Here is a 24,625-nt window from a genome sequence, read left to right on the forward strand (position 1 = left end):
CCTGAGCTTAGCGAGACATCACTTTTGATTTTGCTCATGCTGTCTGAAATCATAATGTAGGCACAGTGACATAGTCAAGTGACTCATTATGAAGTCTGATTGCAGCCATAATTAAGCAGCTGCCAAAACGCTCAATGCTTATCATGTGCAAAAAGGGTTTGAAAGATGTGTGTGTTTGCGTGTGTGTGTCTGTGTGTGTTTGCGTGCACGTTTGTGTCTTCTGTTGATTTTGACAGGAGGAGACATACTCAGCTGAGTGCTTTTTATCATCAGACAGAGCTGCCCTCAAAGTTTGCTGCTGCATCCCCTCTGGGTGGACACACACTATATTTCAGACTAATTAAAGTGATATTTCAGCTTGGTGTAACATTTACTGTTTTCACAAGTTTTACCCTCATCCATGTTGCATTGCGGTAGTCAAAGAATTCAAATATTGTTGCTAAATAAAAGATGTCTTTGTGTGTGCTTTTTTCCAAAGGTATTTTATTGAAAATTTAATTACTGAACTTTGGACTGTGGGAGGAAATGCTATTAACACTTTTCAGCTGGGATTTAGTCACACAGGAAACATGCCTATCTGCTTCTGTCTTTTAAGGGCTCATTAATTAGTGTGTTTCGGAAAAACTGACTTCATAAAATGTTCAATCTGAATTTTAATCAGGCTAAGTCAGCAGAAGGAAACATGCCAGTTCATGTGGTCTGCTATTGTGTATTGAAATGGGTTAAAATGTTGAATGCCTATTATATCTTGAATGTTCCTATCAGCAAATGTTTTGTCCACACTACAGACAGTAGTGTTAAACAGTGAAACATTCATGTGGCAGAAGTGTTTGCTTTTTGTAATAGAAAATACAGTTGAATTAAAAAAAAAAGGTTTACATTTTCTGAGAACAGCATGTTCCATGTTTAACAAAGGACATTTTGATGATGGAGTCATTGTAGCAGATGTTCTCTGTATTGTGATTTTCTTAAAATCAAGTTTCCTGTTAGCAAAACACATTATCAGAGAGGAGCACTGGCTGTAAAATGGCCTGCAGGCTTCAGTGAAATCTCTGCATGTACTCTTGCAGCTAACTCCTCACATCCGTCTCTCAGTGGGATTTACTCGCAACACAATGGCAATGAGAAACACACACACAGTTGTTTCCATCATTTAAGTGGGCACTGCATTGTATTCAATTCATTTCCTGCACTCATAGTCTAATCCTAACCAATTCTCTCCTATGTTATCATATAGTACCAAATCATAAGTCAGCTTGGAACATTTGATATAGTCATGGTACAGCTTCACATATAGCACTTCGGGCAGTTTGTGGAAGTAGCGTTATCATCGCGCAGATGCGGAATGGGCAGTTGACCCGCCAGTGACAGGCAGTCACCCTGCAATTAATCGCAATTTTGATTGTTTGACAGCCCTATACACACAAATACACACCTACATCATAGTGAGTGCCGAATCAGCTTAGACTTATAGTAGGATATAGAGACTTATATATGAAGGTATGAAGCCTAATTAAGGTGTTTCTTGATCCCACTCTCATCCCTGATCCCAGCACTCTCATGGCAGCTTGTTGAATTATAATGCAACTACCAAGTACAATGATTCAGATTGTATGGACTTTTTTGGCTGCAAAATGGAGACTAGTGTGTACATAGATTTATGTCCCCACAACATGAGTAATAAAAGTACACACACACACACACACACACACACACACACACACACACACACACACACACAAATCCAATAAGTTCTTATCTGGATCTGAATGGCTACACACAGTAAACCTCTGTTGTGCTGAAACACCAGGTTTCATATAGCATGTGTGTCATCGTTAGATCTGTCATCATCTCTGGAGCCTGTGTGTGTGTGTGTGCGTGTGTGTGTGTGTGCGTGTGTGTGTGTGTGTGTGTGTGTGTGTGTGTGTGTGTGTGTGTGTGTGTGTGTGTGTGTGTGTGTGTGTGCCTCTTTTGAGCCATGAGCAGCCATCCAGAATGCTTATCTAGTGAATCCAACAACTTGACCAGTTTTTGCTGTGGCAGCAACACACAGACGCACACATAGTTGTTGCAAACACACTGACACACTCACACCCCCCACATAAACCCCACAGAAACCCTTGTCTCATGCTGTTATGCCTGACTGCCACTGTATCGGCTGCCATCAGCTGAGCTCAGATCTGACCACTGCTTTGAAGTTTTTGTCGCACCACTGTGTGTGTGTGTGTGTGTGTTGGAAGCTGGTCACATGCAGATAGGTCTATTTATGCTCCCTTTTAGCCTGGCTGCTGTGTTTCCCTGTCTCTCTCTGTCTCTTTCTCTCTCGCTCCCTCTCTCTCTCTCTCTCACCCTCTCTCTGACATCATCTTGCTCCTTTATTCAGATGAGATTACATTGTGTCACTCTGGTACAACCTTCTGCTTCATCAGTTAGTCTGTGTTGGTTCATATTTAGTTTACTGTTAATTCTTCCTGGATACAGTCTACTCCTTGACATTAATACTCAGAACAGGTGTGACTTTGTGCTTGTAAAAAATGTTCTTTAAACTCATAAAGTTGTATGATTGTAGAGCACTTTTGAACGACGAGACTAAAAATGATTAGCCATCATGAATTTACTTCTCTGAGCCTTTCTTGAGTGCTTCTCAAGTAGCAAATATTTTATCACTTAACAGACTGGGAAAGAGTAGGATGGGAATAAATGAAGCATAACAAAGAATAAGTAAGTGAAGAAGACAAAGACTAAATACACAAGGACCAGGGAAGACAATGAGACACAGGTGGCACACATTAGGGCAGGGCAGGTAATCACACAAGGAGGGAAACCACAGGAAGTAAAACACAAGACAATGGACAAGGAGGACAGGACTACCAAAGTAAAGCAGGAAGCACAAGACAAGGCAAGCACCACAAGGACAACAAGACACAAGATCTAAACAAAAACCCTGAAAAACAGAACACTAGCCCCAGGACTACAGGAAAATAACAAAAAACAACAGAGATTAAACTAAAAACAACAAGGAAAACAAAACCAGAAATAAACACCAGGTCGTGACATTGAATCCATCATCTTTAAAACAATCATTATAAAGTATCAATAATATTTGTAATAATAATTATTGTTTTTTATTATCGTTATCAGTCTGATATTTTTGTTCTTGCAAACTTGAACATGCTGGAGAGGAACTGATTTAATACTTGCTAATCCACAACTTAACCCAGATGCAGACACACACATGCACACAGACTGCTGATTAGAATGATGATTATTAATGCATGCAAATAACAAAGCACATGTGTCATGTTTGTGTATTTAAGGAGTGAGGGTGAATTTAAAACTGCAGTTTGTTTCCATTGTGCACGTTTTAATGTCTTGTTGTAATATTTTAAATATTCATTCTTCTGAGTGGAAGACACTCAGAATAAATACTGACACTGACATGAATCAAGATGTGAATGATGGTAAAATTGCTCGGGGGACAGCTTCGGGATTATACTTGGCTGATTGGTGTTGCCCATCCCCTTACTGTTTATAGACGGATGCTCTACTTTGATGGCCTCCCTGACTCCTTTCTCAAACCATCTGTCTTTTCACAGATTGTGTACATTGCTGCGCTCAGAGGAGTGTCCCATGTGTATAATGTAGGTCTGTGCACTCCTCCTTGTGTTGGACAGTATAAACAGCATCACTTAGCTTGGTTGTGGGTCTTGTATTCACTTCCAAATGCAACATCCCAGACCGCTTTTACCAAGCATTACGCTCAGGGAAAAAAATAGAAGCTGCTTCACCCTAGAGATAAAACCACGACTACACCCTAAGCAATGTTAAGTGCTGTTCAGTGTAGTCAAGCCTTAACAGACATATACCGTACATATAGGAGACTAAACACACTGCAACACAAGAAAGCCAGTGGGTTTGGAGATGTAACATCTTCAACAACTAAGTGTGAATTTAATTACCTTTATTTCCCCATATTGTTAATCAGGATTTCCTGTTTTTAGCCCATGGATTCATCAGTCTGACAGGCATAGGTTGTTTGATGTTTTCTAGTAGCGTTGTGAGAGCACATATCCAAATGTAGGTCACACAGTATATGCACACATACACTCTACTTTCAGTGTAAATAATACATATGGTGTAAAAGCTTTTATTAGTTCCATTATGCTTAATCTCTTTTCAGTCTTACATAAAATCCATTTACAGGGCTTTAATTCAGGATCTAACACCAATTTGCGTCTTATAGAGACATATTTTAATACATTGCCATTGCAGTGGTTTGTACCTGCTGTGTCTCTTCTGTTCCTCCTTCCTTCTAGTGCCCTCAACCTGACATTTGGATGCACTGTGAGGGAAGGAGTGAGACAGACAACCAAAGAGAGTGAAACAGACAGTTCAGGCATTTTCCCAACTGTTTTTGGATCACTACAGCAATTTTTGTATCTCAAGGGGCCTTCATGAGCAACGTAATTGAGAATATCAAGAAAGATGGACCCAACATATTTACGCTGTTTCTCCTGGGAGGAAAAGAACTAGAAGGCACAGCCAAGGCTACTTTCGACTGATTTCTCTGCCCCTATTAAAGCTGCAGGAATAGTTTTAACTGGGGTAAAGAACTCTGTCCAGAGTGCATCCTGGTACGAAAGTGACAGTTTGAAACATTATTAACTTTATGATGGAAACAGTGGCAGTGCACCAACACCTTGGGAAGCATGTTTAAGGTGTGTGTGTGTGATAGAGAAACAGAGAGAGAGAGAGAGAGAGAGAGAGAGAGAGAGAGAGAGAATGCCCTCAGGCTATGAGTGACACACTTATCTTTGCTCTTCTTGGATACAACTGTGTATTCCCTACTGAGAAACATTACACACTCTGGCCATCTCTGTCTTGGCCTTTCACTGTGACAGTTTTCATACACAGCTTTGCTGCATTAATGGCTTCAAAAGGGGTTTGAAAGGGGAGTGGACGGATCAAATGGTTCTGCTATCAAGTGAAGTAAGACCAGTGTGTGTGAGACTAAGGGGGTTGGTGGCATATTTTTGGGCTGCTGTTGTGTAAAAGAACAATTCCCTGTTACCAATATGGATCCTTTTTATAATCCACTGTCATTTCCCCTTCCTCCAAATGGATCATTGTATTTTTTATATGCTTTAAAGTAATTATCTGTCAGAGATGTATTGATAAGATTGTTGGGGTAATCATCAAGTGTGCAAATGAGAATCAGAGTCAGTGTTGCACATCATTCCATAAAATTCTACATAATGATGTCTCCCCGGAGTGTGTTTGGGAGCTCCTGTCAGGGTACTTTAGCATTGTTAGGTCCCATTCTTCAATTTGGCATACATATAATCCATCAAGCACCACTTTATTTCAATTATACTTCAACGTTTGAAATTGAGTTGCCCATTACTTACATAATCTTCTTTCACCAGAAGCAGTGGGCAGAAGTGAGACTGAATATTGAGATTTTATTGAAATTAAAACCTTCTTTGTAGATAGAAAGTTCACTGAAACAGAGTTTTTTTTATTATTTTGTGCCATTTCACATCAAAATAGTCTGCCTAAAAAATGTCTTTACAGTAAAGAGCTGCTGTCAGAACAAGAATATGGTAAAATAAATAAGTAAAATAAATAAATATAGACAACTTTATACAACAGCCTGTTTAAAATTCTCATCATTTTCAAAAATATAAAACAGCTCTTTTCTGCTTTGCTCTTATTCTGAACTCTCATGCCACTGTTGAGCTCCTTCTGTAAAATTTGAACGCGCATGATGTCAGGGTGTACATGTGGACTCAAACGCAATACAGGAGGCAGAGGTAAAAATACAAAACAGGCACATTAGGTTCAGGAAGAACCTGGGTAGACAGTCAAGGCAAAAAGTTCGAAGACAAAAGACGAAACAAAAAACAAGCTGAGGTAAAAACTAGGAATAGATCGCTTTACAGCTGCTGGAGAACGGGGTTTCACAAAGAGTGGTTGGTCAGGTAACACACAAGACGAACTGGCACCGAGTGAGGGAAAAACACACGTGATATATACAGGGAAGGGAGAGGCACAGGTAAGACACATTAGGGAGGAGCGGGCAATCACCAGGAAGAGGAGGGAGAACACAAGGAAGGGGAAGACAAGACACCTGAAACGAGAGGGAGGTTAGAAATTTCAAAATAAAACAGGAAATAATACATAACCAGAGAATCAATCCTAGAACTAAGGCAAAAACAACAAAACTACAAAATAACATTTTTGTAGAGAGAGGTGGAACTCAGGTGATGCTGCCATCCACATGTCACTCAAAGCACCCATGTCCTTAATTTCACACTTTAGGCTTCATTATAGTTTATATTTATAAGACACACAGACTCAGTCACAATAGTAACAGAGAAACAAAACAATAAAAGTTTTCATGTGAGGCAACAGGCCAAATGCCCGTACAATATGGTATAAGTTTGTTTAGTTTAGATTTTGCTTGAAGGAGAAGACAAATATTTTGACTTTATGAAAGTTGACATCAGTGAGCAAAATACAGACACACACTGCCCAGACTTAGAGCGGCACACGAACACAAGCACCATGCCAAGTTTTTCTTGAGCAAAGTTCCTGTCACTGCCTGTACCCCAGAGCCAGCTCCTTTTAGCAGCATCAGCAATTTGGTAGTGTCTGTATGTGCATGCAGTTCCGTGTGTGTGTGTGTGTGGTGTGTTTTACATCCACGCAAATGAATCAGTAGGGCAAAACCACTTCCCTGGCCTTTAGAACGAGACTTCTTTTAAAAACATTGACGCCTTAATGAAACCTGAACATCCATTATTTAACACACACATACACACAGTCACTTGTCTGCTTAATATTCAGCACAGACACAAATTTAATGTTTAAACGCAGCTTTGAGAGATCGGGAAGATAAAGGGCATGTGGGCAGGAAGAAAAAAGTGGTGAGTGAGATGAAAAAAAGACATTCGGTATAGGAGAGGTTTCGGACAATGTGATGGATCAAGGGTTGTTAATTGCATTTTATCCTAAACTCATTCACCTAAGCTTAGACTGCAATAGAATGTGATTATGGTAATCAAAAGGTCAGTGGTCATATGAGATGGGACATTTTTCTAGTCCATAATGCTGACTGTAAACACCATACCAAGAGAAGCTGGTAAGAAAATCCAAAAGCTTCGTCAACTTGCCTTACAGGACATAGTGTGGTGTGCTTTGACCCTGGTGAAGATGACAGGAGCTCTATCAGACACAGATGATAATGGTTTATTATGTAATATCATGGACAGCTTTTGGCTTTGATAGAAACAGAGCTTCGTGGCTTCGTTCAGACTGCAGGGTAATCAGATTTATTTCTTAAAATCAAATCTTCAGGACAAGATGTCCACACCGTTATATGCAAGTGATCCAATTGGATTTGTATGTCCAGACATCACCAGCCTATGTAGCTGCATTGCTTTGGTAACAATGTAGGCATCAGTTAATTACACTGGTGATGAGGTTTTCCGTGCGGATGTCAGACAGTGCCAGCAGACCATTTATTTTGGTGTCCGTCCACTGACTGTCCTCCCCAGCACTCTGTAATAGCAACATGGAACGTTGTCATTGGATGCCATATTAACATTTTCAAATCAATGTGATACTACTTGAGAGTGCAGACCATCCTGACCAAGACGGATAGAAGTCAGACTGTAATTACATTTAAATACAAGGTGGAAAGAATCAGAACATGTTGGACACTTTGTTAAACTGTGCATGAGTACAGTGGTACATCAGTGGAGCAACAGTGGAAACAAATGTCCTGGTCACTGCACAAATACTTTCAGCTTTTATTTGTACAAATAGTAACAAATTCAGCCTGTTATCTTGGGGCTTGCCCTGCCAGTTATGTAGCAGTGATGCCAATTTACCACCTTTGAATTTGTTCACACTTTAGATTGCTCACAGGAATATATTTGCAAGGTTAACAAGAATAAAAGAAGAAAACTGTTAAAGAATGACTTTTTATGTTTCTCTCGAAGCTAACATTCATTTTATGCAATCTCCCGTGGAACAATGGAGGGAAGTGTGAAATTAGCTCGGACTTTTTAAACATCCTTCTTATTTGTGTCCTTGTAAGTCCTTATGGCTTTCCAACAGATAAAAAGATATTTAAAATTTGCATTGTCACCTCACAACGCAATCTTCTCTGGTTGCCTCTGCAGACTACAGAACACATCACAATGTTAAGATATGCACTTTATATTTATTGTTTGGATGGGACGAGACCGCAAAATCCAAAATCCAAAATAGAAAGAAGCCAGGGATACTAAAGTTATTCAGGGAAAAAGTTAAAAGATAACTTTATTTTTTAATATGCCATAAACCAAACTGGACTGCAGCAACCTTACCCACATCTGTGCCTTAGGTATATGTGTAGATTGTCATGTGGAAATGTTTGTCCACACACATCATCTGTTCGCGGCTCATGTCACAAATGACCTTCCTATTTAGAGATTTACTGAGTCATTGGCTTGCGCCGTTGTCGTGAGGAACGCTACATTAGTCAGCAGACACATACACAGCTGGGAGGTGCAACGTCCCCCACTCATTACATTGGTCTCCTCCTGTATGCCATTAGCCATCCCACTTTAGCCATCCGTGTTCTGCACAAAAAGTGAGGTTAATCTGCACACAGCTTCTTTAAAGTTCATCTAGTCATTCATTACCTGCTCCTAAGACTCACAGAGCCACCGTTAAACAAAGTCCAGGTGCATTTAAAGCCAAGTCGTGGCTTTAACACAATAAATAATTCCTCTTTAATAGAGTATTATTCAGTAACAAGCCTATTTCAAGTAAATATGTTCTGTATAGAACAACAATGCCCTTTAAAGATGTGATTTTTAAAGTGTCAACGAGACAATTCTTTAACTTTCTCACTCGCCTCCTTCCTCCCCCTCAATTTCTTTGGGCTGATATAAGGTACAGAGGAGGCTATTATCTGGCAGGAGCTCATTTTCTGGTTCCCACACTCTGCCACTGTGGCCGATCAGCATCTGATGGGATAGGCAGTGTCAGAGACTAATCCTAATGATCTGTCTGGTGAGAGAGATTGAGTGACGAGTGGAATTAGGAAAAGATAAACAAGCATAGTCTATAGCTGGGCGGTTCAGAGAGAAGAGAGCTAGAGAAAGAGAAGGGCACTTTAGAATGACTGAGAGAATAAGGCTGCAAAAGGGAAGGGAGTGAGTAAGCAGCCGGATTGCCGAGGTAAGCTGTAGAATCGGCCTGTCACCGTCATTCACTCTGCCCCCATCTGCCCTCCTAAGCTTTGCAGTCACTCTGATTCATCCTTTTTTCACCTGATGCCTTTGTATTTATGGCTAATTTAAACATAGCTACAGTATGAAGGCTATTCTCTAGAGTTCAAACGGTCAAAAGTGCAGTATGATGCATACATTAACAAGCTCTTACAGAGGCTGTGGGCCCTCCACTGTGTCACTCCTTGGTGACACAAAGAGAGTGGAAGTGCTTGAATCTGCACATTCATTCATGTGCATGTACATTCACATTAACAGATGAACATCCACAACATTGTGTATAGCTATAAAGGGTCATCTTTAATAAATGCTTTTATTTGATAGTTATATATTTTAGACCATTACAGGATTTCTTGGTTTGCTCAAAAACCCCTAGCCATGGGATCCTTCTCTAAACATTTTCAGCTAGAATTTAATCTGTCTTCTCCCTGTCTGTTCCCAATTTCAGTGCCTCTGTGTTTCTTAAGCTCTCTCACAGACAGTCTCTCTCCTTCTTTGTCTCTATTTTTGCCTCTGATAGCTTTTTCTTGCTCATTGTCTCTCTTACTCCTCTTCCTGCACAGTCTATTCTCTCTCTGGCTCAGTCTCCCAATCTCTCTCCTGTCTTTTCATCACACTGTCCATCTCAAGGCTTTATTCAAGGAGTGATGGGAAAACAAGAGTTAGACCTTAGGGTCAGAGGTTTACTGTGGATATTAAAAACAGTCCTGCTTGTATGTTTTTAGAAGGAGTCTTGTGAGGGGTAATTCACAGGTGTGCCATCCTCCCCCGAATCCACCCCAGGACCCACATATGACATCTAGATATTATAATAAAGTTGAATGAAATAATAATCTATAGGCTCCAGCCCCCTGTGACCCTGCACTGCAGGATGAAGCGGGTTTAGATAATAGATGGATGGATGGAAATAATAATCTCATCTTTTCATATTTCTCAGTTGGTTTGGTGTCATAGGTTCAAGTAAGTTGCAGCTAATTGTTTTGAAGTTGTTTACCACACTGTCAACGTCTGCAAAGACAATATGCCAGCCTTCATATGTCACACAATATACAACCATTTACTTTGAGAGAGGCCAACATGGCTTCCGTAAAGCAGCATCATCTGGCACCTGTCAAAAAGACTGCACGTTAAAGAACAAGCCGCCTTCAGTTTTGACTCGATTTGCTCATTTATTAATTGTCCATTTCAGCTCAAGTTGCATCGTGATCATCAATACAACAGCTTGTGTCATTTGTAAGGTGGGGAACAGATGGTCCCATTTGTTCTTCATAGCTTCTCTTTGTTGTCACCCACTTAGATGTTGTCTCAGTTTGTAATTCTCCTCCTGGCTCACAGGAATATTGCCCATCTATATACGCAGACATGAATATGTGTATAATGACATAAAAATAAAAAAATATGTGTGCTGTGCGTGCTTGTGTCCTTTTTATCACACATTTCATAGGGACTGCTGAATCAGACTCTCTCTGCAGGTGATGAATCTAACAGATAAAAGGGGGGAAACCAATTAAAACAACCAGTTATTGAAAGATAGAAAGTTGCAGTGGTGGGCGAGAAAGGTGTACTGTATGAAAAAAAGGCTGAGCGCTGCTTCTGTCTTTTGTAAGTGAGGCGCCCCATGCATGGTGCTGCATGGAGAAAAGCTAACAAAGTTTCTTTGTTCTAAATGCTTAATTAGAAGTTGTAACTTGGCACCTATCAAGTTACCAGCAAACATGCATGTGATCTAATAGTTGTTAGCAAACAAATTACCAGAGAAATGATGCAAAGCTCTTTATCTTTTTTTTATTTACTTGTTTACTGATTTATTCATTTATTTATTTAAGTTTTTGCTGACTTGCTCTTATCTGTTGGGTGTCTTTGGCCCTGTTGTGATCCAGTCACATGCAGCTGTTTCACTTAGGTTGACTTTGAATTGGATTAAAGTTGTTTACAGCTTTCTCTTGCAGAAACTGATGATTTAATTGGATAAGTACCAATCATTAGATAATGTGACGACTCATATAACTTGTATAAATCCCACGTGGCCTTTTAGTTATGTTCAGGAGTTGTGTATCCATATTTCATTTATTTGTTTTTTTCACTTATCACTTGCCAAGTATATACAATTAACCTGAAGGTCAGTAAACAACGTGGAAAATCAATGGTATCACTGTTCTGTTCACTGTTTGTTTCCTTTTTCCATGCATTCTCCTTACTTATATTAGCTAAAGCGAATACCAAATAAATATCAACTGAAACATTAGTATATACATACAGAGGTTGTTTTATGGTCATCATAGCAGAGGGTTGATTTGGAGTGAGTGTGCAGTTCTCTGGAACTGAAAGGATTTGAGTAACAGCTACCCTGTTACTGTGGCTTTGCTAAAGCCATGCCCCCTGTGACTAATCCAATCTTTACAGAACAGAAAACTGGCTGCCCGGCTGCCTGATTGCTTGACTTGTCTGTGTTTTATTGACTGGCTGGTTTGCTGGCTGATTTGCAACCTCTAGCTAGCTGTGCAAGCGGCACATATTCACAGTCTGCTATTTATTCGTGCCTTGCGTTCTGTGGGTAATATAATGGGTAGTGGTTAGATGGTTGGCAGTATTTTTGCATTTGTTAGCCAGCTCTGGGGGGGATGAACAAATTATGCTGTGAGGCAGAAGCTAGGATGAACCAAATATATAGCAGAGGTTTTTAATCTGCTGCAGCACCTCCCTATGATGCAAAGTAAAGACTATGGAAGGATAACTTGTGTTGTTAAGCTGGTTGGACAGCCCTTTGGTACAAACAAGCGTTAATACAAACATAACTCAGTTCATATACTCTGTGATCACCATTTTAAGAAGTGGAAAGAAATGAATCAGAACCCAGCAGAGCTCTGCAGCAAATACAGATGAATCATCCAAATGATTACCAAGTGGCTAGAGGAAGAGGTATCACCTTTTTATAAAGCAGTGCTGCAAAGCCATTGCCTGTTTTATATTTTATACAGCATATGACCCACTGCAATTCTCCCTTTTGTGGCGTTACCCTTGCAAAACTCTTTTATATAGCAAACGTGAAATCTGGCAGCCAACATGGAAAAAGAAAACATACACACACATACTCAATGTAAACCTTTATACAGTAGAAGTGGAATTTCTGTTTTTGGCAGCATTGCCATAGTGAAGAATTGCATTTCACATTGCACGAGAACTAGCTCTCACCTGTCATCATACAGTCCCATTTGTCACAGACGGAGCTTGTCGACAGAACTGTAGGAAATAATGGGGGCTGGACCAAGAGAACATGAGATGATTGTTCAGAGAGAGAGAGAGAGAGAGAGAGAGAGAGGGAGGATTCCCCATTTTACCAGATGTCTGTCTCATTAATACATTTATCCAATGTGATGTTTGCAGGAAGTAGATGTATTCTGGTTTGGTCAGTTGCCTGTTATTTTATTAATAGCTGTTCCTGAGCACCGAGCAAGACAGAAGAAAAGATAAGCTGGGTTTAAGCACGAAACAGAGAACTTACCTTCAAGGGTGGATGAAAGACTTTACAGTAAACGGTGTGTGGATGTGTTTTCCACCTGAGATGGCTGCAATACATGTGGTTTGTTTTTTGCAGGTCCACAGTTTATTACAAAGATGAATCTTTCCATTGATTATAGCAGTTTGAGAGGGGTAAAACAATCAGGCATTACAAACATAAAGGTTATTTCCTATTCAGCAGTGTTGTTATTGATTAGCCAAGCCTGAAGGCGTTCCTTAGACAATCTGAAATGCATTGCCTGGTTTCCCTCTGCACTGCTTGTAACAAACTCCGCCACACATTGGCTTTTATCCATCATGAGTCACCATCTTTGTCCAGACCAGATAACCAATGATAACTGAACAAGTGTCTGGTAAAGAAGATACTTTATATTTATATACTGTAATGACTGAGTGCAGTTAAAATGGTAGAAACAGTATTTTTCTTTTCGGTGGTGAATAACAGCTCAATTTTCTGAGCTCCAGTTTAAGGCTTTTATACTTATAGCATGGGCAGTAATTGAATTCATCCTATTTATAACTTAAAAAAAAAAGAAACCCTGCCAACATTGAATTCACTGCGACCTTTCACATTTCAAAAGTACAGAGAACTTATTTTTATGGGCTGTCCATCATCTAGATTTGTCTTTTTAGTGTTTGTGGGTATGAGAGAGGAGTAATGTAGTTGGAGAGAGGCTGTGAGTCAGTCTAAAAAGTATCCATCATAGCAAAGCGGATGGAATGGGCAGGGGATGGTATTGTATAAGACAGCACTTTATAAATGATGGATCAGTGGAGGTTGTTCACAGGCTAGCTGACAAAGGATAAAATGTTGTATTTTAAATATTTCTGTTGCTTGCCAAGCTGACCAGAGTCAACTTATTTTAATTTGTTCAGGCTGTGTCTTGTTCTGTGTGGTTGTGGAACTGGTCTTCCTCCATTCAGTTCAGGTGTGATCCCTCTCTCTATGTGTGCAAGCAATGAATTATCCTTCAAACCACAACTGCTATAAAGCATTTAGATCATCCATCCATCCATCATCCGCACCCTTGTCCTGCAGTGCAGGGTCATGGGGGGCTAGAACATATCCCAGCTATCTCTGGGTCAGAGGCAGGGTACACCCTGGACACCAGTCACCAGTCCATCACAGGGCAACATGGACAGACAAACAACCATTCACACTCAAACCTTTGGGCAATTTAGGGTCACCACTTGACCTAACAAGCATGTCTTTAGATGGGAGGAAGCCGGATATAGGAGATGCAGATATAAGTCTTGTTATATTGAAAATCATTTGTCAAGTCAAATTCAGCCTACACAGAATGGTCAGTGCAAAAGTTAGCCTCCAATATCATATGCCATTCAAATTTCTTCTCAGCACACAGTCAGACATCTACTGTACCACCCACACACACACATTACAACCTCTGTGTATGTGTGTGCGTGTTTATGTGAAAACTTTGTGGCCCTACAAAAAACTGTTTATTCTGAGTAATTGGTGTCAGAATTGTCCATTTGGTGCCATGAGAGCTGTAGTAAACAATCAACTTAAAAGGTGCATTTCACTGCAACATTTCTGCCAACACTGTAATATCTGGTCAACATTTCTGATGTAAACAGGCTGGAATGTTGGATGCTTTATGCAGGCCTGTGCGTGTATTCAAAATCTATCTGTGTAATAGCAAGCCCCTGGTTGCTCGTTGTCTCTATATTAATTAACCTTTATGGACTGTCTTCCAGCTCCTCAGTTCCTTCTCTATCTTCTGACACACACAAGCGCACATGGACACACATTGTGGGTTCTTCACTCCTCCCTCTGTCTCTCTCTGTCTCTGTGACATTTACCACTCTGATAGAGAGGAGAGGTAAACTCAAGTGGAAAGAGCCTTGAATGCAAATGTGTGTGTGTGTGGGTTCTGTTTTTTGTGGGATTGATTCTGGATAAGAATTTAAATGTGCACATGTCATGTCCAATGATGTATAGCAGGGGAGTGTGGACATCATCCACGTGCACACAGAGAGAACATGGGCTTATATATGGCAAGGTTTTAGAGAATGAGATTGATGGAGACATTATTAAAGGTGGGGAGGCTAGGAGGGATGACCCTAAGTGGAAGTGGACGACAGAGTAATATAGACTTTAGAAGGATTGAGGGGGAGGCAGGCAGGCTTAGCAGGGTGGGAGGGTAGCAGGGGGAGATGAGTGAATGAGCAAAGAGAGAGAGAGAGAGAGAGGTAGGTGACAAGAATAAAAAGCTAATAAGTACAGGCAGAGGAACACAGAGAACATAGAAAACTAAAACACTGAGATAAAGATCAAGAAAAAACAGAGTTGTACAAGAGATAAGGCAGTTTGGAGGAAAATAAATGACATTTTTATACACAGGGCAGAACGTCTTCTTTAGGTTATCAGCAGCAACCAACACTACATCTTATGCTGCAAAATAACATCTCTTCAAAGGTGTACATTTTATATACTGTGGGATATTTGGATCGCCACTGTCTTCTTTAGTCTTCGGCTAAATGTACCATCTCTGTCAGAAAGGATCCTGTGTGACACATTTAGTTGTGACTAACTGTTATATTTTTTACTAATATGCATCACGCAGTCTTGTTCATAAGGATATCAAGATGCTGTTAAAATGACTCACAGCTGATGCAACAGGCTCCTGAATCCAGCAGTTGGCACAGTAAAGCTTGGCAACATCCTTGCACGTCCTCTGCATTCTTCTGTTCAGCTCACTGTCTCAGAAAGCCAGCAGATTGTAGATGGAGGACTCTCCTCCGTCTGTCTTCCTCTAGACAATTGTCAGCTGGCAGGCACTCCACAGCCAATGCCCACAGTTCTTGTCTCATGCTTCCAGATGCAGCTCATAGTTGGCATCGTCCCCCACGCTGCTCTCCGCTCTCCTTGCAGGACAGGAAGGCATGCTCACACCCTCCATTTTTCCTGAACGTCCTTACAGACTATTAATACATCCTTTCAGTCTTCTCACTAAGCAAATCATTGGTTTACAAGACAACAACAGGTGTAATGACTGCTTCCTGCCAACCGAAAGAGGCACAGCTGTGCATTCTTGCCCTGACTGCGCTACTGCACATTTGACTAACATTTGATTTAGGATGGAGTCCAGGATTACTGCAAGAAAAAGAGCAGAGCAGGAAGAGAACTGTTTTTTTTTTTTTTTTTTGCACAATTGTTTTTTTTTTTTTTTTACATCAATAGTGTTTCTGTGTTATATTTTTTAAAAAAGTGACAAATTAATTAAGTACTGAGATAGATGTCTTTTTTATCCACTGATCCAGTAGTGATGACTAAAATGCTGGCTACTGTGTGCCATGGAAAACTTGAAAATGTCAACAGGATTGTATTTTTTGTTTGATGTATTATATTTTGTTTCATAAGAGGCATCGGTGCAGTTTTAAATGAAACTCAGTACGTGCAGAATTTGGTTCTGCTACCTCTGGCATGAATCACAAGGTTCTCTCTGCAGTAGTGACTCCTACTGGTTAGTTGGAGCATGTTAACAGTTGTTTTGGGAAGAACGTGTGAGAGCGTGTGTCCTTCCTCGTGCTATAACAGCAGACTTACTGAGAGTGGTGTGCAGACAAAACAGCCTTGGAGACTGTTTCGCACTTGTTACATTCAAACAGCAGAAAACAAAATAAAATCCAATATATATCTGTGTACAGCAACAGGCTGATAACAGCTTTTCAACAGAGGTAACAACCCTCATGTACGGCCTTGTAATGACTTCCAGTGACTGTTAAGATGCTATGTTTTACACAACCTCTGTCATTGTTAGTGTTGCCCCCCTTTTTTTCTTTTTATCCCTAGACTCTTGGGCTTGTCCATGAAAACGCTGGAAACATTTTTCTGTCACCACTGCATAATCTTCTTTTAAACTGCAGGGAGCACCAGATAGTGTGTGGGTGTGACGCAGGACATGTCAGATTGAGGAAGAAACCCGCCAAACAATCGTGCCCTGGCATTAATTGGGGAACAACAACCCTGTTTTTACCAGCCAGCCAGAATTTGGCCCCTTTAGCTTCAAGCCTGTGCTTGATGGGCTCGCTGTGCTCTCACACAGTGCCCTGAGTGCTTCACGGTTTGATGATCTCCTTTAATTTCTTTCTATCTGCCCTGCATCATTTTTCTCTTTTAAGCAATTTAACGGTCTTTCTGCTCCCTGTCTCTCTGTTCTTTTCTTTCTGTGAATTAGGCAGCCAATAAGGCATGACATGAGGCCAGAGGGAGTTGTGGGTATTGGAGTTTATTGAGGGTCACAGTCTGAAAAAGTGAAATTATCTAGACAGAAAGATTTTTTTTTTCCCAGTGCGTTATTGCACAGTGGATAACTGCAGGATGTTTGTAATCAGCCTCTTGAGTTGAATAGCTTACGTGTGTGTGTGAAGATAAGAGACTCGGAAACAATCAGGTCCGTATTATCAAATCATATCATATTTGCCCTTAAGTGGCCAAAATTATCCACAAAAAATCTATTATGTTTTTATTTAAAACTGGCAATTTCCCACAAATGATTTATTTTGCTGACATGTGAGTGTATAATTGCTATAATTAATGACAATGAAAGTAATTCGTTCTAAACTGAAGCAAGAAAAATGACTGTTTGGGATATTAACCTTTTAAAATTAGAGGATGATTGCAGCTTAGTTCAATAAAAAAAAATGAAATCCATTTATTTGAATTTAAATTGAGCTGTTTGAGACGTTGAGAGGTTCTGGTGATGAAACAGCCCCCAAGGACTAAATTATAATAATGTAATGGCACACAACAAATGTCAATACAGAAAGCAGAAGGAGAGAGACAAAAAAGTAGGTCTACTTTATGATCCACCTTTTAACTGTAAGAAGTCAGTAATGTGGTACAGGTTGAGGAAAATGAAACAGAACGACAAGCATGACACTGTTCTAGTTTGGTGTTTTGTGCTATTAGTAGCCTTAATAAGTGTACTAGTACAACGTGAGCAATGGTCTGCTCACACATGCACACATTAAACATGTAAACATTCAGTATTACCTGAGTTGCACTTCTTTTCCCTCAGTCTCATCTTGTCTTCAGCTGTCTTTACTTCTCTCATCTTCTGCTCAGTCCTTTCATCATGTAGTTTGACAGACATTTTAACCCTAACATCCCCTGTAATAGCTTTCCTCTTTCTACATCTGATGGGTTTTTTTGTTTTGTTTTGTTTTGTTTTAACTCCACCTGTATATTGCTCAGATGATGAATTGGTATTGCATTATAGTGGGGTTGTATATTGAAGTCACTTTTCCACTTCCTACTACAGTTGTAACGTGCACCTGAAGCTGGACACCAGGGAGCAGTGATACGAAACAACAGGAGAAATAAAAAACAATCAGACTTTATTTCAGTTCCTCACAACCGTGCTGCTTTGATTTGCTGGAGTAACAGCTCTCCAAGGTATACTGAAAAGAGAGGATAAACACCGATGTCTTTCACCCACATGCTCTCCCAGCACTAAAACACACACTCAAACAAATGTGCTATTATGCACATATATGCATAATGGTGTGGACACATGCATGCATGAAGAATGGCTTTCTCACTTCAATCAGCTTCAAGGGAAAGCAGTGAGGTATTAAGTCAAATGGGTAATACATGTTTTTCATGAGAGGCTGTAGCTCCCTTAGCTAGCTGAATTCACTCGAGATTCATGAGACCACACATTCATACAAATTCATCTTACCAGGCTTACTTGCTTGTGGCTGAACAATGGGTGATTCAAACCAGTCAGCATCCTGTGAGCAGTGTATTTTAAATGTGAGCATGGGGGAGAAGTGACTGCTTTAGTTTTATGTTCATATTCTGCTTACAGAAATGACAAACATTGTTGATGACATGCTATGTGATAGTTGTTAAATCCTCAAAAGCTTGTTTTGTTTCCTCTTCAGAGATTTGTTAATCAGATTGTTTAATGGATGACACTGACAAGTGAAATGAAATGCACAGTGAATATTTCTTAGAATAAAGAACTATAGTATCATCACTTAAATGAACTAAAGTATTCAGGGCCTCAACTCAATGTAAAGATTATAACATAGTATTTAAATAACAGTCCACAAGAAGACATGAAAATAATGAATGTTTCTCTCTGTTCTCTTTCTCAAATGCTCATCTTCATGAGCATTTGTACCCTTCCTTTAAATTTGACTACCAAGACTGTGGAGAGTAATCTAATTATGGATAAAAAAATATATGTTTATTGAATTATTGTGAATGATATCGAGTGTGAAATATTATATTGAGAAATGGACCGCTGTGAAGTAGCTGCAAGTAACACCTGGTGACACGGCCATAATTGTTCATTTAAAACTGATTAGAGAAATCAATGCAGAACCTGCAGTTCTAAACAATCAATGCCAGGCTGAGAGGGGAGAATTGGCCAGATCGTTTGTTTATGTGAGGATGAGAGTGTCAGTGTGCATGCTTGCGTGTTATTTTTTTTTTCCTACATCGATTGGTTTGCTGATGCGTGTGCATGTTAAACTGTGCTACCTGTGGTGTCCCACAAGGCAATACTTGTGCATTTGTATCTACATAGTCTCTCTAAAGTGCTCTCTAAACTTTACATGACTGCTATCTTTGATTGATTTAATGATGTCCACTTCTATTTCCAGTCATACAGACACCCTACCCCTTTGAGGTTATAAATAATGATGTTTTTAGTATTCCTCATTTGCCTTTTCATTCTTTTAGTAAAGGTTGCTTTCCTCACCATCCTGGTGGACTCTATTCTGGGCTTCGTGTGGGGTCCTTCTCCCTAACGCCTTAACACACAATCATTAACATCTCCCAGTTCAAGTCTGAAAAGTTATTAACAGGATAAGCACTCATACACATGTCTTTGTGAGGACAGCAATGGGTATTATGCATTCCATTTCCATATATTTACCTTATATTGAATAGAATTCTAATGCTGACTCTAAAGCCAACTGTCCTCATGATGTTTGTTAGAGTGGATTAACACACTTTCCCAAACTGTCCTCCTGATGTTCTCTTTTTTACAGATCAATGTTCAGTATGCTGAGTGCCTGTATATTGCTGCTGTACAGTGAAATTTCCAAGCATGGGATGAATAAACTACCTCTATTCTATTCTATTCTAGTGGTCCTCATAAAGATAGTGGCACAAGTGTACTCACACAGAGTGATAAGTTTTTCTTATTTATGTCCCTTGCCAGCCTTACAAGAGGTATTGACTGTGGAGTCTATCTGCTCTGGCTCACAGTTAATTGCATGAAGCTCATGTTCAAAGCTATTATATGCTCCTGCCCTCTCTGGGATTTTTTTACACACACACACATGCATACACACACAATGAAAGAAAGCAGAATTTTCACAAACAGGGAAAAGAAAGTGTGTGAGGTCTACCTGCTGTTTAAGCATTCATTACTTTTCAAGTGTGTCTGTGTGCTCCTGTGGACCGCCTTTTAATGTTTTCTATTGTATGTTGACCATTAATCATTTAGACCGTGTCACCGTCGCACAGACATACATGCACCTACAGAAGCACAAGCTAAATCTGATTTATTAAGTGGGTTTTTGTATCATACAGAGAGGAATTAGCTTTTATAATGGTGGGGGAAAACATCCGCACACCTTGGCAATCGTCTCCATTGTTTCACTGAGACCCATAATCACAATCTGATTACCATTCATTCAGCTTTGTTTGTATGTGTCTATGTTTGCACAGCTACTTGAGAGAGTGTGTGTGTGTGTAGGTTCATGTATATTTAAATAAACTGGAAGGCTTCTGGGTGAACCTCAGAAATGGAGAGGTTGCAGGTGCTCTTGTGTATGCCTGATTGTTCTTACTTCCATGTAATTGGATTGAATATATTTGTATTCATATACTGCATGTGTGCATGTGTATTTAAAGTCTGTCTACTCATATTATGTAGATGAATGGATGTGTAATTGTCAGATATTGTGTTCATGCAGATAGCTGGGCTAAAAAGGGTGAAGGCAGACCTGGACTGACAGCTGACTGATAACTGATAAGCAGGTCATGCATGCCGACTGACAGATTCATGGCAGAGTCCTGTTGCTCATATGCTGTCAGGTCTCACGCACTTAAAAGAATTAACATTAAAATAATGAAAACAAATGTTTTTCTATGAGAAACCTTGATGTCCTGCACCTACTCTTTTAAATCAATAAAAGCGTTTCACAACTATTCTGAGGCTAGAAAAAAATAAATTTAGTTCCACTGAAAATCCCTTTGATTTCCTTCAGGGCACAAAGGGAGATTGCTTTTCAGTATAAAACAGCAGAGAAACTGCACTGGCACCTTTGTTTTGTTCAGTGACAGGTGGCGAATTGAAAGAAATGCTTCCAACATGATTATTCTCTTCAGTCAAATGAGAGACAAAAGGACCAAAGGCAGGTAGCTTTAATGAGAAGTCTGTGATCTTATGATTTGTATCTGCATTATGTGTCCAAGAGTTTAAATCGAGGCAACTGGACGCAAGGATCCAGTTGAGTCCAGTTGCCTCAATTAAATAAAAAAAAACAAAACATGGACATGGATGGATGAGATCATCCACAGACATCACCATCATGTGCTGCAGGATACCCACTTAATGATTAATATTTAAACATTTTTTTTCCTTTCCCATAGTGTAAAATGTCAAAGCCACGACGGCCCATTTTGACTAACTTTTGATCATTAAATCAGCAGCATGGACTAAATTGATATCAGCATGCTATCGGTGTGAATAATTCATTACTCAAAGCATTTCTCTTCTTGTTTTTGAACAGTGTTCAAATCACAGCATGTCCCAAAGTATGAGGGAGAAGAAACAGGATCATCAGAAAAAAAAATCAAATATAGAAATGTTTAAAATAATTATAAATTTTAAACTAGTTGTAATAACTTTCATTTAGTCTTTACCATATCTATCTATTATCTATCTATCTATCTATCTATCTATCAGTTTGGCACCAAATTCATTCATTCATTCACACAGCTATAAGAGGGCATGTTGCTATGGAAACACTTGACTTTTCAGTTGCCTTAAAAATTCTATGACAACTGATTGACATAAATGATCATGTAAAAATCTTTACCTTTTTGGCCCCTCCCCCCTCTCTTTTCTCCATAATTTAGTTGAGGCTTTTGAACGCTCGACTAAGCACAAATAAGATGTTTAATTACACATAGCATCTATAGATAGTAGCAGCTACTAGGTTTATTGGTGCATAAATGAATGTTTTTGATAAATGTTAAGTGCCGCTTGTCAAATATGTGACACACACATATGCACAGGCTTCTTGTGCATGCACATGCTTTCGAAATGTGTTCGCGTGGCTTGTATTATTTTATTTATCATCTGTGGCACAGTGTGGAACTTGTAAAATAAATGTCAGTGTGTAATTAAACTAGCAGAAAGGGAGGTGAGGCAGGAGGCATGGGGGTCCAAGCTCTGCCCCCATATTACAGAGAAGATTAAAACTGTGATCAGACTTGCTTAAATGTCAGCTACAAAGCAGGTGTTCCTTCATCGGGAGGGAGGAGAAAGGTGAGGAAAAAGAGAGAAGAAGTAAGTTTTGAAAAGCAAGTGAAGGTAACAGAGGTAGGTTCTGGGCAAAGCTTTGCAGTTCTAGAGTGATTCGAGATGCATTGCTGATGATAGACTGATGCTAAAGGAATTACAATGTCCACATTATGACGCTCCTGTCAGAGGAAATTGCTCGGTATTTGTAACAAATTATATTATGTACAGAAATATGTTATAGGAGTATGTGTATTGTGGGTGGATAAAACTTATATTTTAAACAAGAGACAGGCAGAAACTGCATTACCTCATAATCACAACATAGCCTTCAGAGAGTAATTTTAATGCACTTTATATAGTGGGGCCAGGATCACAGAGAGAATCCAAGCAACTCACCAGCGCTTGGCAACAACAGGGGAACCTTTTATAAAATAATCTTTTAATCTCCCACAAAACAAAACTAAAAATGCTAAATAGATGTTCAGAAGATTATACACTGAGCAGTAAAGGTAAAAGTCCTAATGTAGAGCCTTTTTTTCGACACCCCCCTTCTCTCATTCTTCCATACATCAACATTTTTGGATTTCTGTCATCCTTTATGAATCAAACTTTATCTATTTCTTTCTCTCTGTTCCCTCTAACGGGATCTCTGCCGCATCTGTCTTCTATAATAGGTCCGACATGTACCTAGTAATTGGTTTTTAACTGACACGATTCTCTATCCTCCGCTATCACTGTATCGCAACACTTTAATCACTGCTTATCAGTCACTGAGCCACAATATTCTGTAAAGCATCAGGACTTTCAGCAGGGTGAGATGGGAAGGACGACAGGCGGAGAGAAGGCAGAAATATGTATCGAGTTTGGGTGAATTAGAGAAATCAGCAAATAGACAGACAGCCAGTGATTGAAAGGAGGAGGGAAAAAAAGAAAACGAGATAAGGCATATAAGCCTGTGCCTGCAGTGAAAATGGAGCAAGAGGACGACAGAGAAGTAATCTAAGTGTGAGAAAGTGATGGAGACAGCGAGATAAGGAAAAGGTGCAGGCAGGAGAGTAATTTGAGCCTTTTGTGAAAAGGAATGGGTAAATCCGTTTACCAATGCTTTGAACCTGTGGGTCCTTTGATAGGCCACCATATTTTGTTTCCTATAGCTATCACCCTGTTAGCTCCCTTGGGTATCCACTCTGCACTGACAGAGGTGACATAAAATGGAGGCACATGAAGAGGGAAGATGAAAGAGGGAAAAGGAGAGAACAACAGTGATGAATGAGGCATACGCAGACATATTTCTCTAGAATACTGAATATGGCTTAACGCACAGTATGTAGGGTTTTTTTTTTTTGAGTCTCATGACCATTAGCCAGGTTTCAAGTGGCAGTCCACAGCCTGGCCATTTGAGGCCAGGCTGTGGACTGCACAGCAAGATAACCTAAACACACAATTGTACACTCTCCCAGACTGAAATCATGGTCCTTTAATATACGCCTTAGCATGGATTTATTGTTAGAGAGATACTTTTAGAAAAGTGACTTACAGGTAATCTCATGATATGCTGCTGATGACGCTGATGAAGTAACATCACAGTCAGCAGCCAAGCCACTCAAAAAAGTGGAGCTCACCTCTCGACCTCAGCTTTGCAGACTCTGGTTCAAAGATGGTGTCTTTTTCCAAGTTGGCAGAACCCATACGTTAGATATTGTGGTCTCACTTTTGTACAATAGGCAGAGGAAGAGCCACATCATTAAACTTTATATATAGTCTGTGATCTGTGATACTGCATCCTCTTTTAATCTTATTTTTCCACCTGGGTGCTATCATGCCATCTGCTATCTGCCAGCATCATATATATATATATATATATATATATATATATATATATATATATATATATATATATATATATATATATATATATATATATATATATATATATATATATATATATATATAGTTAGTGTAGTTATACCTACACACGATTCTAAAACAATGTTTATTTATTTAAAGAGAAGGCAGCCATGTCAAATTGAAAAGTACAGTGCATTTAGTAACACAGAGAATATTCTTTCCTCTTGGCCTACTTCTCAAACACAGATAACTAAAACCACAAGTTAGTCTGTATCTAGCTTGAGTCCTTTGTCCCCCTTGCTGCACTTCCCACCCACTATCGCTGTGTTTCACACAGGAACACATCAATGAAGTTATAATCTCAAAGCCATTTCATGGAACCTTTTACTACAAAGTCAATACTAGTTCCACGGCGATCTTCTTAATAGCATGCAGTGCATGGCAAGGCTTTGTGCT

The 24,625-nt window shown here is 39.6% G+C and overlaps 1 protein-coding gene across 1 annotated transcript in view; it reads left to right on the forward strand.

Moving 5' to 3' along the window:
- grid2 (glutamate receptor, ionotropic, delta 2) overlaps positions 1-24,625 on the forward strand; it is a 410,745-nt gene that overhangs the window by 138,418 nt on the left and 247,702 nt on the right. The window lies entirely within an intron of this gene.

This window comes from Parambassis ranga, chromosome 9 (assembly GCF_900634625.1).
Source record: "Parambassis ranga chromosome 9, fParRan2.1, whole genome shotgun sequence".
Lineage (NCBI taxonomy): Eukaryota > Metazoa > Chordata > Actinopteri > Ambassidae > Parambassis > Parambassis ranga.